Below are 15,351 nucleotides of genomic sequence, written 5' to 3' on the forward strand. Positions count from 1 at the left end.
GGGTGGGTTCACTCCATTGCCTTTTGTAGGCCTTCTTGTTGTGAACAGGATTATAACAAGGAAAATTAATTTTTATTTTTTATTTTTTGCATTAGTCACAGGATAAGAGAAAGGAATTATGATTCCACATCCGAGAAAACACCCTACCTAATGCGTGAGACATGTCATGCCCTACACTCCTTCAATAATCATTTACACGTTCCACATTCATCTTGAATGAGCACGATATATGACTGTTGTTTATATAGATTGCTAGCGTGAGAACAACAGCAGTAGGGAGCGTGGAGACAAATCCAGAGACTCAGTAACATTAAAGTTAGGACAATGTGACATTGTGTATCCCTTTCCATTACAATTCCCTCCCAGATTACGAGGAAACTTCTGCACACTGAGGTTTCAAAACACACATACATTCTCTACTTTACTGTTACTAACTTCATACATGACACCTACATTACTTTAGCAACACAAATGGAAACAAGTCACTCACTAGATGTAGATTTAACTCAGTCACGTATAAATTTGAACACTGTTACTCTTCCATAATGATTCACTTATGAGTATCTTATGCTTACTTGAATTCTTACTTACTGCGGAATAACCACTATAATTATCCTCACAAACAGCGACTAGCATTGACTCTTGTTGGATACTGAGTGAAGTTAACCAGTCATGTTCATTCATCCATTCATTGCCAGACGCCATGTATCCCAGACGGGGTGGCCAATGGCTTAGAGTTAATTATTTTACAGGGAGGGGCACTAATCCTTCACCAACCCCACTTGACACGTAGGGATGCCAACAGTATCTGGTGTTCCCAGGCGGTCACCCATCCAAGTACTAACCAGACCCAACATTGCTTAACTTCGCTGATCGGACGGGAAGCGGTGTACTCAACGTCCTGACCGATTATGCACCTCCGATATCCCCCAATCCCGAGCTATTTTGGATTTTTTTTTTTTTGTTAAAACCTCCACTTTTGTTGAGAAACAAAGGAAAATCACCAAGAAAGGGCTTACCGGGGTCCATAAGTGGTCGGAACAGGTGAGGTCCCCCGTGCAAGGTATCGTATTCTGTCACTGACATGTAAGTTGCTCACGTTTTCTATGGTAGGTAATTTTGGGAGAAACAACAAAGAATACCTCTGCATTTATTGAATTTGATATAATAAACAATAACAATAACAATATATTGGTTTTCAATTATATATATATGAAAAATAAGCATTGTTCCATCACGTGAGCATAGCAAGTTTGGTCAGAGTGGTCACACGCTATGTGCTAAGTTTCTTGTTTCAGTAAACATATCATTTTTTCTACTTGTGTAATACTGTTTCAATGCCATTTTACCATTTTGTACTGTATGTAAATGTTTTCAGCTGTGTTCATTCATTACGATGACATGTAGCATAACAATAGCGCACATCTGCTTACTCAGTGCACTCGCTATGACTCGTATCTCAACATACCATATTGTTTTATCATTTTCATAGTATTGTTTTCTTTACATTGAACCTTTCCTCAACCACTGTAAATGTTTTCAATTATTTACACTCATTACGAGGGCATTTAGTGAAATGCTAGCCCATATTCACGTAGCAAGCACACTCTCTACCATTCGTGTTTCAACTTCTACTTTATTACTACTATTTACATATTTACGGGCCTTATTTATTCCACTGAGCGTCAGAATATCGCACCAAAATTCCCTTGCAATGAATGTTTCGACTTAGATAATATTCATACACTTACGTAATAATTTTCCACTTACATTACACCTGTTTCCACTTTATACAACTATGTACATATTTACGGGCCGTATTTATTCCACTGAGAGTCAGAATATCGCACCTATATACACTTGCTAGGAATATTTTGACTTAAAATAAACTTATGCACTTACATAACTTTCCACTTATATTACACCCATTTTCAATTTTCATACTATTATTTACATATATACGGGCCTTGTTTATTCCACTGAGCGTCAGAATAGTGCATCTACATACACTTGCTGGGAAGGTTTCCACTTAGAAAATATTTATGCCCTTACAGATTTTTGCACTTATAATACACCCGTTTCCACTTCCATACTACTATTTACAGATCTACAGGCCTTATAATTACACTGAGTGTCTTTTTGTCGCAATTTTTTCTGAGTATCAGCGTCATATCACATTCACACCATATCAGAAGTGCATCAAGGTGTGAAGCTCACTGAAACAAGGGTGAATGCAGAGACCCACATCACACTCAACACACTGGTAGCGGGTGTCTTTTCTCTGAGTGGTGGGTCTCACACGGGAATTGCTACACACATGACACCTGCGTTGGGGCCTAGGTCTATTTGGCTGGGGAGCTATAGGAGTGGGGAAATGGCAGGCAGATATTCCCAGGGGAGTTTGGGCGGTAGGGGCAGTGCTTGTGCAGTGTTGGGGCCTCTCATCCGCATACCGGACAAAAATCTCATGTGTAAGCTCCCTCACCAAACCTTCAAAGGTCTCCTGAACTCCTGTTGTCATGGCGTGCAGGTGGTGGCAATTCAGGGCAGTTATATCTAGTAGTCTGACTGGTCCACCAGGTGCATGTTGATGTTGTAATCAAGGACACACTCAGGTTTCCATATGTGGCACCTCCTCTCGCTGTGGTAATCCACGGACTCTGTACGGTGCATCAAGGGTCGGTGAACTGTGGACAAGAGGCTGACTTCTCTATTGTGGTTCCACACTGTTGCTAGTATATTGTTCACCTGGAAGAAGACCACCTCATTTCTGTCAAGTTTCCACCCCGCCTTGATCATGTGACGCCAGTTCACCTTGATGGTACCACAGATTCCTGTGTCATGCCTGTGTAGATAATGAGCGAGAAGAGGGCTAGTGTGCCAGTTGTCCAGGTATAGGACGTGACCACGATGAAGGTAGTCTTCTATCATTGTCTGTACCACTGCTCCAGACAGTCCAATACTCCAATTTTCTATTATGTCTGTCTGTGCACCGGTGTACAAGACTATGTCTTGCACATAACCAGTCCTACAGTCACACATAACAAAGATCTTTAACCCAAAACAGTGCCTTTTGCTGGGTATGTACTGCCGAAATGAAATATTGCCTCTCCACAACACGAGACTCTCGTCTATAACAAGGTCTCTATAGGGATAAAATGAGGAATGGAATGTTTGCCTTAGGTGATCAAAAACCAACCTAATTCGCCTCATCTTATCTGTGTCATTTGCATTTGCAGGATCATCAGCATCATAAAAGTGGAGGCAACTTACAATTTGCTGAAGGCAATTACGGCTCATGATTTGGCCAAATATTGGTGTCTGCATGATAGGGTCCCTTGTCCAATATGCCGGAATTCTGTTTTTCCATACAATCCCATCAAAAGTACTAGGGCAAAAATTAAAAACATTTCTGAAAGGGAGACAGGGTAATCATATATGATGGAATGCCTGCTCCTTGTGCCCAGTCTTTCACTCGCACAACACTGGCTGCTAGTGAAATGGTTTGTTTGTTCCATTATTTGCTTCACAAAACCCTCACTGAAAAAAAGGTGGAAAAAATTCAGCCTGGTGCAGCTAGGGTGAATTCCTGGAGCAGTGCAGCCAGTGTCCCCCTGCTCAGTGAAGGGGTGAATGATTGGAGAAAAATCACTCCCATCCTCCCAATTCCAAGTCACAAATCCCTCGCCCCCATTGTCCCCATCGTCGCCTTCGTCTGGGTGGGGAGGAGATGCTGGTGGGGGAGGTTGGGGAGGAGGAGTGCGGAGGGCTTCCCCACTCACACTCCTTCCCTCGGCCTTTACCCTTTCCCTTTCCCTTACCCTTACGGCCTTGTGGAACATTAGGGGGCTGTTGGGATGATGTCTGGGAATATTGGGGAGCATAAGACGTGTTGGGGAGTGGTTCCTCCTCACCTCCCCCCTCCATCACAACACCACGTGATTCATCACGCACCCTCACTGGCCCACGTGTCTGGGAATATTGGGGAGCATAAGACGTGCTGGGGAGTGGTTCCTCCCCACCTTCCCCCTCCATCACGACACCACGTGATGCATCACGCACCCTCACTGCCCCACGTGATACGCCCCGCCACCTCACACCACCACAGGAGAGCAATGACTCACTCCCGCCACTCTCACTTTCTATACTTGCCCCTGCACTTTCCATTTCGCTCCCCACTCCCTCCACGCCACTTCCGCCCTCCCCAAACACAAGACTAGGCCCATACCTGCTTGTACGACGTGCTGTGCGCTCGGAGCCGCTACCACGTGGCAGCACATCTCACGGCTCTGTCCTCATCCTCGTCCTCGTCCTTGTCCTCGAATTTGGGCTCTACATCACGTAGGGGCTGCCGAGAGGTTGTTGCACGTTGTTTTTGTGCAGGCTGGCCCTCTCTAGCAGCATGATAAGTCACATAACACCGCTTCCTGGTGGACTGGACCTCCACATCACTGCTGCTGGTTTCCTCCTCCTCTGGTTGGACATAATCTTTGCCCACAACCTCGTCATCCAGTGGTGAATCACTGTTGCCTGTGAAGGCGTCCAGGGCAGCTTGGATTTCCTCTTCCGAGAGACCTCTATGCGCCATGTCTGACCAGGGCCACTGCTAACAGGTGTGACCGAGCCGAGGGTGAATGCGGGTCACGCGGGGTCGCCAAGTGTTCCTGCCTGATGGCAGGTAAGGGAAGGTCAAGCGACCCTACATACCAAAAATCAAGGGCGAGATTTGAAAATTGTGCAATTTATGCACCTTGCAATTGCGCGATGTACCAGTACGTTGACGGGACTGGCAATTACATAATGTTGCAACGTAGTCATACATCTCGGGTTAAGTGGCAGTTTTAATTTACGCTTAAGCATGCAAAATTCATGTGTCATTTACACTCACGATCTCTCCGTCTTAGCTACTTCCACTCATCAAATTCCTTAAGTTGTTCATAGTCATGACTGTCTGCTCCTCTCAGCAGAATTGTTGAATCCCTAGACACACCCAAATCTATCCCGTCTGTTAGCCACCTAGTTTTGTACTCTGCTGTTCCCCCATATGCCTCTGTTTATATCTAGTTTCTGGAGGACTGTCATGCCCCTCACATGAACTCTCTAGCTCCATCTGAATCACTGATGTTAAAATTAATGATGCTTTTAAGGGTATCTTTTTGTGACCTCTTACTAAAATTAATTATTCCCTTGGGCAGTACACTCTCTTATAACCCCTGCTTGTTCACTCAACACCCCATAAAGGATACTTGGTACTCCACGAGGGTCAGGGCTACGTTAAAAGGTCTCAAGAACCTTCACATATTTCACTGTCATCTTCTAGTTTCACTCTTTATTTCTTCCCTTTTCCTCTATTTCCCTTGTCTTCCACTGTCTCTAAGTCTCCTGCAGCCCATCATGCTTCCTGTATTTTTATTGTAATCTCCTCATGATGCCTACTTTTAACAGCTTTAAATGCCACTTTCAGCAACTTGCGACACTCTCTGTGTATAGCAGTTTTTCCTCTTCTTCATTTTCTCCTCTTTTTTCACTCTGTTGTCACCAGCTGATCCTGAGTTGAAATTAATGGGTGTGTCAGGCCAGGTAAGGGGTTAAGCGAAAGACTACCTCCCATATTAACCTGTTTTATAAATTCCCCCATCCATGTTCACTTCGACATGGTTGGAATCAGTAACATTATCTAGTGTTTGGCTGTCCTGACATTCCTCCCACAGCATTCTCGCTTTGTGTCTCACAGGTGGCACAGAGTAGTTCAGGGCCCCATGGATAGGACCCTGTGGTGGTGAGGATGTAGAGTGGTCCACCCTAGACTGTGGACGTCCAAATGATGGCGATGGGCAACGACAGGAATGTCTGTATAACCAAAGCTTGTAACCTAAGTAGGAAACAAGGTGCATAATTATAACACTTGAAAGAACATAAACATAAACCCTCAGAGGAGCTGGCTGGGTTAATTTGTGTGGTGGCTCGAAGAGGAGGAGCTTGAACTGGAAATGTAGTAATTCATCCAAATACAAGGGCATCAAGGAATCATTCTGGGGAAAATCTCAGGGAGTGAATGTATTGCATCCAACTCAGCATGAGAGAGTGACATATTAAACTGTAATATATGAGGGATTACAGACAGTTTGGTATCCTTGAAGAGGATGGCATAAGTCAGAAGTGTGAATGATTCACTATGGACACTACAAATATCACTCAGGACCAAGTGACCTATACCTTGTACAGTCTGAATTGTCTTAGCTATATCATTGACAGCACAGATAAGAGTAAACTGCAAAGGTTTACTCGTAGAGAAATACCATTGATCATTATCTCAGATAAATACAGGGGTAAATCCTTATATCTATATATCTACATATATCTATGTCTGTCTATCTGTCTATCTATCTATCTATCTATCCATCCATCGATCTATCCATCTATCTAATATATATATATATATATATATATATATATATATATATATTACAATTCTGAGACGTAATGTCCTGGTTGAGAAATGTAGCATTTTCTCAGGTAATAGTGCTTGATCTCAGTACAAGACCTTGTGGCTCGCAAACAAGTAATTGAGTGAAACTGTCCAGTGACATTTAACGTAAAAGATATTCACTTAGTGCAATGAATTTGGCAGAGCGAATTGTCTGTACAAAGACATTTGTCTCAGGGACCCTCTAAGGAATGGAAAGATTCGGAGACATCAAAATAATCTGCTGGTTCATCCTGAACCGGAATAACCAAGTAGATGCCCATTGAGGAAGGGGTCTTGCTAGACATCTCTCTTATAAATCCATGGTACAAGGGAAGGTATGCTGGACTGGCAAGAAAAAGTTCTGGCCTCATCAGTGAGATACTATTTAAATTTTCCAGCAGTAATGTATTTGGCACAATATCTACACTCAGGCAAACCTGCATCATGATCTAAAGACCTCTGTAACATAATCCCCATATGACTGGCAATGATATCCGACAAAGCTAGCTGAAGATTATGAAAAGATTCAATGATGCGTGCTTCGCCTTCCATATGTAAGATTCTGATGGAGGAAAGTCTAATTATTGCATGCAAAATATTACCTGACGTCTGCAGTTTGATGATTGCAGCGTCCATATGAGACATATCCCTAATGGCAATATTTAAATCTGAGAGTAACATTCAATATTTGATGCTCCTTTTCAGACATCTCTTTAATCATGCCTAATCTGGCAGGAATTTCATCTGGCTGGTTCTGAGTTGCAGTACCAAATAAAGCACTGGCAATACCACCAACAAAATCAATCACACCTCTGGGTCTACGACCTGTTAGTGGTTCATCTGACAAGAAACACTCAATAGAAATTTTTAAATTCTCAAATCTAATATCAAATTCATGTTGGAATGAAGCTAATGTTTCCTTCAATAATGATACAAGGAAAGATTAATTGTCTATATAATCTATATTCCATCTAATATATTCAACAAGATCTTGTTCATTAGTTAGGACTTTGTATAACTCATCTTGTATTAATATAATAAGGACCACATAATGATTTCCTGCCGACATAAGCTTGGAGACTGGAGAATAGAAGAGGCCTGTTGGAGCAGGTTGCTCAATATGTGGGCCAATGTGTCTAGTATTTCCTCAAAATCTGAAACAAAATAAAATAGCTACTATGACTCAATCTCTACTCCTTGTTAGAATTGGATTTAGTCTTCCTATCACTGTACACTAACGGTCTGTCCATAACTGGAGGTAAGTATTCTACTGTTCTATGTGATCTCAAACTATACCTGCGAGCTGGGATCGCCTCCTCATGGCCAGTAGCAGAAGACGAACGACTAAGCGTCGGCCTGATAGGGCAAGGCCTCTCTAGACGGTCTTGTTCTGAGAGCCTGTCTCGACTGAGAATTCCTTAACTCCATTCACCTTACTCCTGCTCTTGTTTGCACCCTGCCATTTCAGGTTATTTATTTTAACTTCACCTTTATTTACCATATACAGTATATATTGTGTCTCATGTGTCGTGCACCTTCCTGCATATCTTGCATCTCTCTTTCACCCTTAGAACTCTGAGTATCTCAGGAGTTGTCCCCAGATGAATGTCCTGCACCATGGCTATATACTGGTATGGCAGAGAAATCATTTGAACCATTCCCACCATCATCATCAGCATCACCGGCCTCGTGTACTGGGTACGCACGACAAACATTTTTGCTGTCTTTAGTGGCGAGAAGCCTTCAGGGACAAGCTGCACATGATCAATGTGTAGGGTGGAGACTGCTCCATTCTTCACTTTATGTGCCTTAATATTACTATGTCACTGATGCGCTCCGTGACCCTGTAAGGTCCTGCATAAAGTGGCTATAGTTTCCTAGCAACTCCTCGCTTAGGAATCGTATATACATATACTCTATCTCCTACACAGAGAAGTTTGAGAGCAGCTGTCTGTTACGATCCTAGGGGGGTTCATAACACAATTCATAGTTACTAAAATATGCAGTAATCAAACTATCGAGAGGCAACCAAAAGACATAATTTACCGAATTATTATTTACATTATATACAAACATAATACATGAAAAATAGGAACAAATTTATAAATAACACCACGACCCATATAAGCAGCCAAACAAGTATAGTACTTACAGTATTCTTCACCAGAAGCAGTACAGGAATATCTTAATGTTTGGAACAGAATCTTCAAGTTAGCAGAAGTGGAAACATACGAGTATAAACTTTCTTTAAGAATACTTAGACTTTCCTAAATAAAAGAAAATATAATGTTATCCTTAAAGCCAATTCCAATATTAACGAGAGAGAGAGAGAGAGAGAGAGAGAGAGAGAGAGAGAGAGAGAGACTCAACTTCAGAAAGCCACGCTAAGACTACTTGTTCAATCACCATTCTGATATCTTTTACATCTCTCTTCCCACCAATATCCTTAATTTCGAAACCCTGAACAGTGTTATGTGAGTCAGTGTGAGGAAACTAACCCAAACAATTCAAATAATTAAACATGCATTTTACTGATTCACTTTTGACTAAATGACTGCCACCCTGTTTCATTCATCGAGTAACAAATATTCGTAACACTGTCTTACTTCTGTAATTCTCATTCTCTGTACTAGCTCGATCCAAGTACAGCTGGCGTCCTTGAAAAAAAAAAAAAACTTTCGTTGTCATGACTGCTTGCATGTACTTAGCATCGTTCACATTATTGCTTGGGTGTGATTCAATTATTGCCTGATATGGCACCTGTGGATCTCGCAGGTACAAAAGGAAATATGGAGAGTTCCTAATTGACCTATCAAATCCCGAGTTATAAGCCATGCACATCAAATGTATCATTTGGTCCCAATGATTTGCATTGCTTTTGATCACAGTACTTGAGATCTGAACCACGGTTGCTTTCACCCGTTCCACTAACCCATTTGCAGAAGAGTGTTGGGTGTAGTTGTGATGTGCCCCTTTTGGAGTATGTCCGCTTACCCATGTAGTGTGACATTCACAAGGTATGATTATTGGTCAGTGACAAGTTGCTGTGGAGTTCCATGAATGCATACAACCCTCTCAACGAATGCACGAGCTACCTCCTCTGCCGTTTTAGTTTTTAATAGCTTAGCAACAAGAAATCTGGTCAGAGTATCTACCATCGTGAGGACATACTTATGTCTTGCCTGAGACATTCAACGGTCATATAATACCCATACGGACCCGATACCATGGTGCTGGCACATCTGGGTACCTCATAAGTGGAACTGGGGAGTCTCCCAACCTCTTAGAGGCACTGCACTGTGTCCAGTGCCGACACAGAGTGGTAATAATATTGGCATATTTGGAAAATCTGCAGATCTCTTGGTGCGTGCAATAGTGACCTTGGTCCCACCATGCCCTGATGGTGGCATGTGATGAGCCAAATGTAATCCTGCTGGCACACACTGTTTAGGTACAACCACCTTTAGTAAATTATTATCTTTTTAAGCTCTTGCATCCATTCCCCAAAGTAATCCATCCTGGCAATGACACAACTCTTCATCTGGGACAGCCAGTTTGGTGGCCTGAGAGGCTTCTCCACGAAGGTACTGTATTAATAATCCCCAAACTGAATGTGCATCTTGTTGCTTCTGCAGTTCATCAAAGTTCCAGCTGACAGTGTCAGGGTTGGTCATGATTCTCGCAACAGCCAATATAACCTCTGCATCATCGTCCTGTGGCTCATTGCAATGACGTGATACGGCATCAGCTACTTTATTCCGATGTCCAGGTAGATATGACACATCTATATCATATTCTGCGACCTGGGTTTGCCATCTAACAACCCTTCTGAACAATTCCTTAACATTTAATAACCATGTGAGGGGTCGGTGATCCGTCTGCACAATCACTGTGTGTCCTAGGATAAGGGGGTTGATTGGTTCATAGCCCATACATTATACTCAAGGTTTCTTGCTCAGTAGTGGCAAAATTCATCCCAGCCTTTTTCAAATCTCAACTAAAATATTTTGGTGGCCTGAGAAATCCATCAACATCCTTTTCCTGCAGTACTCTACCTATTGCTGTACCACTTGCATCTGCCGTCAAGTAGAACGGCTTATCAGAGGAAGGGAGCTTAAGAAGTACATTGTCTGTTAACTGGCCCTTCAGAACACTGCCTGTTTTCTGTTCAGAGATCTTTATCTCTTTTTTGCCACGAGTCATTGTTGTAAGAGGCAACTCAGTCTTAGAGAAGCCATCTAGGAACATACGGTAATAATTAATTAATCCTAGAGAAGACTGGAGCTCCTTTAGTGTCTGTGGGACTGTAATTTCCTTTATAGCGCGGATCTTATCCGGCTGGGGTCACAATCCTTCAGCAGAAATTTTATGTCCTAGGCAAAATACTTCACCGTAGGAAAAAAAAAAAAAAACAATTTCTGCAACTTAAGAGTAAGTTGAGTTCCAGTCTACAAAACTTCATTAAATTTTTTTTACAAGTGAATCAAAATCATTACCATAAACAATTATGTCACCCAGGTAAGTATGACTCATACTTCCCATCAAACCAAGCAGAACCTCATTATTTTCCATTGGAAAGTGGCAGGGACATATTTCAGGCCAAAGGGTAGGTTATTATACTCGGAATGACCGTCTGATGAGGAAAATGCAGTCATTGGTCGTGACTCCTCATCTAATGGTATCTGATGGTATCTGTGCCTTAAATCTAAATTACTAAATATAGCGTTCTCTCCTAACTGGGAAAGGATATGTGTGAAATCTGGCAATGGGAAGGGATCTGATACTGTGTGCTTATTCAAGAGCCAATAATTGAGACAGATCTGTAATCCACCAACTTTCTTGGCCACCGGGACCAAGTGTGAACAATAAGGTGATCTAGAGGGACGTACATTATTTTCCTATCTTAAGTCATTTAACTGCTGCGTAAGAGTTTCATGATTCTTAAGTCTTATTTTATAGGGACGGTGATTCACGACCGGCCCTGTGGCACAAATATGATGTAGGTAATAGGGTGTAGTGGGCAGTGGTTCATCAGTCAAAGAAAAGACATGAGGATGTTTTCGCACAAGGTCTCTGAGGGCATTGTTCTCCCGACATTCCGGTGAAAATAATTCATCTATAGCCATATCTAGTGTTCTCAACCTTTACTCCCTTTGTGTCACACTAGCAACTTGACTATGCTCATTGTCCTGACTTTTGTCCCATCTTACCTACTCAAATGTTTCCACTGTGCCTACCCTATACCTACTAGATATAATGATCCTGTTAGAAGTAGCGTTAATATAGGCAGCATAAACCCTGGCCTTTCCCTTCGCTTCGTTTGGGACCATGTTCACTATCCCTGACTACAACATAGTGGCGAAAGTGGATTTGGGAAAAACAAACCAAGTGTCCACCCAGAAATATCAGTCTTTAATTGGATGACGCCATATGTAAATGTATCTATCACAACTGTCTCACTCGTCATGCAGCATCCAGCAATGTACTCTAATTTACCTGATAGGATCACTTTTGTTACAGTCAGGGAAGAAGCATTATCTATGTGAAGATCTTCCTCTCCGACCTGTAATTCTACCTTCTTCCCATCAATCTCTATGTGCAATCGGTCTGGGATAATATGCACATTCCAAGCAAAAATGAAATCAAAACCTAGAATCACTAAAATTGTACAGGGTAAATTTCTGACCACTAGTAACCCAGTTTCACATAGGCGGGCTACCAGCCCTATAAGTAGATCTATTGCTCCTGCAACTTCAAGTTCATCACCTCTTGCAGGCACAAACGTTCGGTCTACATACGGCCGGAGATCAGGTCTCGCCCCACTCCGACTCTCATAGGTTCCCTGGTTAATGAGTAATCGACATTCCATCATATCTAAGAGCGTAGGGCAATCCCTCATTTCACACGCTCCTGTGATTACCACCAGATCCACTGTGTTTCCCAAAGTTGCAACAATTACTCATCGGACTTTTTTTTGTGTGTGGGTCTGCTCATGACAAACACTGCTCGGTATGGTGAGTTGTACTCTTTCAGTGACTGCATTGTGTTACCTGACCTAGGTTGTCTACTTCAGAGAAACAATGAGCTGCCATGTTACCCGATCCACCACAAGAGAAACATAATATTTCTTCTTTCTTCAGCTGACAAGTTGTTATATTGGCTTCGTGATATCGACCTTGTGGCACGGCACTTGCGGGCTCTGTGACCTGCAACACCACATCTTTTACACTCTTCTGTGCCCATAGGGATTAACTTCCCAGGATCTATTTCCTCTCGTTTAGCAAAGACTTTACCTTCACTCACATGCGGCGTCAAGTCACATTTTCTTTCCTTTGCTACATTATCCTTGGTGAGTGGGGAATTGCACTGTTCTGCCCAATTGATGGCCTCATTCACAAGTTTATCAGGGTTGTCGTACTCATCAGCATCAATAGTGACTGGGGAACATTTCCATTAATAAATTTATGGCTGTGTACATAGCAGGCAACAGGATTTGCCAGCGTCACTAGTTGTTATCAGTAATTAATTATATGCTCACCCGAAATACTTTTCGTTCGTATCAATGTCCGATGAGCAGGTTGGAAAACTTTTCCAGGAGAGTAAAGTTTCAGGGACGTAGGCTTTAAATCCTCCCAGCTACCATTCGCCTCATGTATAAATAGTTCAGTTTTGTCCTGAGCATCGCCGAATGTTTATTCCTTTGCCGTACAAAACCTGCCAAGTGTAGTCAGCCTAGATCTAGTCGTCGTGTAGTCTGTCCCCCTTGTCCATGTGCTTACAATTGGTTCGAGAATTAAGCCTGGTTACTCAGGGTTTTGTGTTTACTGGCTGTGAAATAACCTAAGCTCTTTATCCGGTGTACAGCACATCTCTGATTGCCAGCAATTGCTTGCGACAGTCGATCAGAAAGAGTTGCAATGTCCCCTACAGTTTGGTCTGATTCTGCTGCTGCCATTTCCACTGATACTTCAGAATTACATCTGTTAGTTTATATTCTAGTTCGAAGGGAACAGGCTCTTCTTCTGAGCTAGATCAGTACTAGAGTCCATAGAGTCACTTTTTAGACTCTGAGTTATGGAATTTCATAATGATATAAAAAAGGTCTATACCCAGAAATATCCAACCGTTGCCAACATTGTCGTGCCCTACACTCCCCCAGTAATCATTTACATGTTTCCCCTTGTTGGAAGGACCCAAGTCAAGAGTGAGAGCAGTGGCAATGAGTTATTTGAGAAGAGCATGTGGAGTTATATGGAGAGACAGACTGACTAATGAGGGAGTAAGGAGCTTTGTGGTGTGGATGTGGCTGTGTCTGAAAGCGTTAGGAGAAATTCAATGAGGTGGTTTGGACATGTGGAGAGGATGTAGAGCGACTGACTAACGAGGAGAGTGTATGTGATCGAAGTGGAGGGGGGAGAGGAAGGTGGAGGCCGAGTATGAGGAGAAGGTATGGCGTGGAGAGGTATATGAGAGAGGAGATGTATGAGCTGGGGGGAGGGCAGTGAAATGGCAGGGGACAGGGGGAAATTTGTTTGTGGCCATTTCTTTCGGGATTAAGGCGTCTGGCAATAGATAAATATATGAAGTGAGTGAATTATTATTATTATTATTATTATTATTATTATTATTATTATTATTATAATTATTATTATTTTTATTATTTTATTGTGGTAGGTGGGGGCGCTCACCATCCACTTACTCAATGTAGGGCTGCTCTCGGGTGTCTGCCCTTTCCTCACCTTCGTCCTTCTTTCCTTCCATCCTCTTCTGTCTTTCCTACACTCTTTCCTCGTCCTTATGCCTACGCGTGACTTTACACTCCCTCTCCTGTCTTTCCTTTATTCTTTCCTCTTCCTTTTGCCTGTGGGTGACTCTACACTGAATGACAAGCCAAATGGATTCCTGTACACCAGGAAACGATTTGCTACGCTGGGTGGTAACCATATAACCAAATTTTGGCGCCTGGTAGTTTAGTGGGTAATTACGGAGCTCCAATCGGATTGAGCCAGTGAAGGTTTATAGCCAAGGGGTGGTTGGGGTTTATTGCTCACATAATGCCATTCAGGGATTAGTGAGACTGGTCACTCTCATCTTAAATGTCAGGACCAACTTGCCTAGACCCGGGCTTCTACGCCCGTCATGGGGCAACTTAGGATTGGATGATGGATGGTTGGATTATTATTTTATACTTTTTAAAAATGAAACTCTAGTTGAGGCTTCGGCTGGTCATCTGGCCTTAACCCATTGACTGGCAGTGGCTGTTTACTTACGCTTACTAAGTTCGTCTGAAGTCAATCAAATTATAACAAAGTTGGTGTTTACCTGTTTGTGTGTTAAACCTTTCACTGGGATATTTTTTTTTTTTTAATACAGGATGCATCAGAACTGTGCAAGCATTTGCATGGAACTAACCTTTGTAATTCGTTCATCACGCCGATATCTTTTTTTTTTTTTTCTAATTATTAAATTCATGTTACTGTCAGACAATTTTACTTGCGTGCGATACATTTCACTTTGGTGTGGTGAAGTACCCCGTTTATCAGTTTCTTCAGAACAAGAGGCTGTTACTAAGTTCAATAGACTCGCCTGTAATTAACATAAAAATAATGGGAAGAAATTTCAGTAAACTGAAGCAGTTAATGGAACAGGATTGGCATGACATGAAATCATAATAAGGAATACATGTTCATAGCGTCAAACAGTTTTCACTAGTCTGCCATAACTGTCAACGCCTTCTTTTGGCCATTATTGTCAGTTGCAGAGAATAATGAGGTGTTAACATTTTCCATAAATAAATGAAGGAATGAATAACTTACTAAGTAACTATACTCATTTTTTTTTTTTTTTTACGGAGGCGAAAATGCACCTGACAGGTTGGTGAT

The 15,351-nt window shown here is 42.2% G+C and overlaps 1 pseudogene; it reads right to left on the reverse strand.

The window, feature by feature from the left end:
- Positions 1–796: 796 nt before the first annotated feature.
- Positions 797–913, reverse strand: LOC145405529 (5S ribosomal RNA; annotated as a pseudogene).
- Between the last annotated feature and the right edge of the window lie 14,438 nt (positions 914–15,351).

This window comes from Coenobita brevimanus, chromosome 7, assembly GCF_032717465.1.
Source record: "Coenobita brevimanus isolate Jiangsu-jjx chromosome 7, ASM3271746v2, whole genome shotgun sequence".
NCBI lineage: Eukaryota > Metazoa > Arthropoda > Malacostraca > Decapoda > Coenobitidae > Coenobita > Coenobita brevimanus.